Below are 4585 nucleotides of genomic sequence, written 5' to 3' on the forward strand. Positions count from 1 at the left end.
TTCTGAAGTCTTTACTGTCCTCTCTCCTGTAGGAAAAACCAGGCCCCCCCTCCTCTGGGTTCCAGCCCAGGGACCCCTGTATGAACCAGTTCCTCCCAATCCCTTTCCACTTCCCTGAGCTGCTTTCTACCTTCCTTCTCCTGTAGGCTTTTCCCAGACTCACATTCTGATTCTCCCACTTGAAGTCCAACTTCCTGGGCTGCTTCTTGCCAGTCTGTTGCTGAAGGAGTCACCTCTCTGTAGTCTCTCTGGCAGCCCTGCCTGTCCTCTGTTCTGCAGCTTTTTTCATTCCCTCAGCTGTTACAAGTCCAGCAATTAGCTCCAGCAGAGGAGATAGCTAGTATCCCTGTTCACTCCTTAGGGTATGGCTACACTGCACACTAAGCCCAGGCATTGGCTCAGATTTGAGTCCCAGCCCCGCTTCCATCAACACAAAAATCAGTCTGAGTCAGATCAGCAAGCACTCAGGATGCAGGCTTAGTACCCTGCAGTGATTAGGAGCCAAACCCTGTCATTTTACAGTGTGGATGTGGTCAAGCTGCAGATCCAAATCAAAAGGTCTGCGCAGTTCAGTATGGTCATGTTAGCACGACTGTGAGACTTGGGTGCAGCAAGTAAACCCAGGTTTACAATGCAATGTAGACGTTCAAGCACAGGCTTGAAAAAACTGACTCCACAAGCCCAGGTTCCACAGAGACAGGCTCTGTGTGCAGTGTAGACATACCACAGTATAGTAGACCTCCACCTCATGGGGTCCCAGAGCGCAGGCTACAGCCTGAGCCCAAAACATCTACACAGCAATTTTACAGCCACACAGCCTGAGCCCCAGTCAGCTAATACTGGCCAGCTGCAGGGTTTAGTTGTAGTGTAAACATAACCATAGTGGCCAGAGTAGCACGGGGCCTATACATCCCACAACAAGAACTTTAAAGTTAAACTTAAAGGAAAAACAACTATTCAAAAATAGTGAGTTATCTTAGCAACCTCAGCAACCCCATAGCAATACCTTGAGGTAATGGTTGCATAATTCTTGTTCTACACAAGTGCCCCAAATAGGGCCTGTAACAACAAAACAAGGTACACAAAAAATGAATAAACAACACCATAAAATATCAAACCTGTAAGCAAACGGTGACTGTTTAATAATGCAAAATTATATAAACATGTTTGTGGAGATTACTCTTACATATTGTACAGAAAATATCTCGCAAATCTGCCATATATTGTTTTCATGTAACTCATTCCACATTCTGTAATTCAGTCAATCCATTTTTATGGATTTTTGAATGGATTTAGTTCTTGGCAATAGATAGATCTCTAAGACAACAACACGTTCCTTTGGGGGGGGGAAGTATTTTTGCCCCACCTCAGCCTGGTAAGACTGATCTCAAGTGAAGAATGTAAGTTTCTGACCTTGATTCTGGCAGTTTTACTCACAGTTCCAGCAGATGTTGAATATGTGTACACAATGAGAATGAAAATCCTTGAAGCAATCATTTATTTTAAGTTAAGGTGTCTAGAAATTAAGAGAAACGTATATGCTCAGGAAAGCTTCTAATAGCAAGATCTATTAGACTGCGATAGTCTCCCAAGGGAGATGAGGGAAGCTCTACTGCTTGGAAATATTTAAAATTAGATTGGACAGGGCTCCAAACAATATAGTATCCTGTAGGAAGCAACCTGCTGTGTTGGGGGATGGACTGGATGACTTAATAGGTTTCTTTTCAAACTTGTAGGTTTCTATAATTAACAGGTAAAGAAGATAGTGGATGCTCTGGTAAAAATGCTTTATGATCCATGGTCAAATCAATGTTGAAAAGATACTTCCCCTATAACTTTCACTCTGTCATCAAGTGGATCACAAATGGAGCATGAGCCAGCAAGATGATGCAGTTGTGCAAAAGGCTAACAGCATTCTGGGGTGTATTAACAGGAGTGTTATATGTAAGACACAGGAGGCAATTGTCCTGTTCTACTCGGCAATGGTGAGGCCTCAGCTGGAGCACTGTGTCCATTTCTGGGCACCGCAGTTTAGGAAAGATGTGGACAAATTGGAAAGATTCCAGAGGAGAGCAACAAAATGATAAAAGGTTTAGAAAACCTAATCTATAGGGACAGGTTAAAAAAAAAGTGGGTATTTTTAGTCTTGAGAAAAGATGACTGAGGGGAGACCTGATCAGAGTCTTCAAATATGTTAAGGACTGTTATAAGGAGAACAGTGATCAATTGTTATTCATGTCCACCAAAGGTAGAACAAGAAGTAATGGGCTTAAATCTGCAGCAAGGAAGATTTCTAACTTTCAAACGATAAGGATAGTTAAGCACTGGCATAGGTTTCCAAGGGAGATTGTGGAATCACCAGTATTAGAGAGTTTTAAGAACAGGTGAGAAACACCAGTCAGGGGTCATGGAAATGGGGATGGGCTAGTACCCTGCAATGGAAATAGTGTGGGGGCTCTTCCCTGTGTAAACTCCCACATGCCAAGGGGGAGGGAGGGGTTATGGAGACAACAGCAGGACCCAGAGGGGCTGAAGGAATGGCCACAGTGCCGGGATCAGGCTGGGGATTAGGATCCTGGGAAGCTGGAATGGAGCCCAGGGTCAGGCAGGAACCCTCTGAGACCCTCCTTCCCAGCCTAGAGCTGGCTGTCCCCCGCCCATTGCTGAATCGGCATACCCCCATCACCCCCTCTCCTATTCCTCTGCATCCTCATCCCTATTCACAGGGAGCTTCTGTGCTTCTCCCCCACCACCACCCCCATGGTCTAGGTCCATGCAGTGCAGGAGTCTGGACTAGATGAGCTCTTGAGGTCCCCTCCAGTCTTATATTTCTATGATTTTAAGTCTATCCAGACACTTTACCTAAAGTCTGGAAATTATGTACTGATTTCACTCACATTTCAGACATGTTTTAGTCACCTTTTATGTCCATTGTCTCTTGAATAGTTCATTTGCTTGCCCTTTCGTTACTTTCCCTTTTCATTCCTTTTACCTTTATAGAGTTGTTTTCAATATGCTTTGTGAAGCACTATAACATTTATGTTGGTAAAATAAAATGCAGTAAATACCACTCTGACTTTCAGATCCAACCTAGATTAGTTTTGTAGTTGTCTTTTGTACATTCAGCATGCTTAACAAATGATGTCAATGTATTATAAACACAAGCTCTCTTCCCAGCCCACTGGTTGGAATACTCCTTTCCATAATAGTAGCACCTATAGGCTCCCAATTAAGAGCAGTACTCTATTGTGCTAACCACTTACAGACCTAGTAAGAGACAGTTCTTGTTCCAAGGCGTTTATAATCAATGCAGACCAGACAGAAAAAGGAAGTATTATTTTCCCATTTAATAGATGGTAAACTGAGTTAGAGATTTGCCCAGGGTCACACAGGAAGCGTGGCAGATCTGCATTGACTGCAAAACCAAAATTCCTGTCCTGCTACTCTAGGAATGGTAAGGCACCACAAAACAGAAGATTACATACAGTCTAGTAGGTAGATCAGCTAGGAAAGGTACTGAGGATAATAGCTAGTCGCTGTAAATAAAGAAATATCTTTAATGGGGGTGGAGGGAAGAGATAGAAACTGTGAAAATGTATCTAAGAAAGGAACTAGTTACTTAGTTTATTTCTTTTCATTCTCACAGGGCCACTCCAGCTAGTTCAGGAATCAAGTCACTCTCCCCAGGCAGGGGGCAGTATTGACGCATGTTGTTAGGGCTACTGGAAACCGGTCACATGTTGGCTCTCTCCCTCTGCAGCCGGGAGTTGTATGCTCGTGAGACTGTGTTCAAGGCGTCCATGTACCGGTCCATACACATGGCAATACACTTCTGCTCCGAGTTATCCAGCGAGCTCCCCGGCTTCCCGATGCACTTCCGGAAACACTTGTCGGTCATCCTCTGCAGCAGCTCCTGCGCGTTGGCCACGGCGATCTGCACCTTCACCTGCTCCACGATGAGCCCTGGGTCCAGCTTCCCCCCCGCGCCGCCCCCCAACTCGGAGCCGAACCCGCCGTCCATCCCCGCGCCTGCCCACCGGGCCCGCTCGAAACTGAAGTTTATTTCCTTTACCTAAATTCATTTTGTAACACCACTAGATTTGCCTTTTTAAATCCACAGTATTAGTGTAACTATGTAACACGGAAATGAAGCACATGGAACGATTTAAAAACGAATATCTACCCATTTAAAGGGCATTACAGCACCTGGGTTTATAAATCCTTGATATAAAGAGTATCTAAAATCCCTTGTATCTATGTCGGGTTTTTTTAAAACATGATTTGGAAGTAGATCTTAGTTTAACAACAATGGGTTTACTATTTCCTAGAATGATAGAGGAAATTCATAAAACAGTTGCAGTGAATGCTATAAATGATCACACTGCAGAGCTATTAAAGTAACTTTGTGCACTGAATGAATATAGGCAGTTAGAGACAATCACAGCCACTCAAAAGGAAAACTAAAATCCAGTGGATTTTATACTAGTATTCAAGCTATCAATGGCCTCATCTGGAGTGAAATCCTGGCCCCATTGAAGTCAGTGGCAAAACTCTCAGTGATTTCAGTGAAGCCAGGATTTCAGCA

General features: G+C 43.9%; 1 pseudogene; it reads right to left on the bottom strand.

The window, feature by feature from the left end:
- Nucleotides 1–3733: 3733 nt before the first annotated feature.
- LOC112121105 lies at nucleotides 3734–4021 on the bottom strand (annotated as a pseudogene).
- Nucleotides 4022–4585: the final 564 nt, after the last annotated feature.

The sequence above is a fragment of the Terrapene carolina genome, unplaced genomic scaffold (assembly GCF_002925995.2).
Source record: "Terrapene carolina triunguis isolate 2854851 unplaced genomic scaffold, T_m_triunguis-2.0 Scaffold179, whole genome shotgun sequence".
In the NCBI taxonomy this organism is placed as follows: domain Eukaryota; kingdom Metazoa; phylum Chordata; order Testudines; family Emydidae; genus Terrapene; species Terrapene triunguis.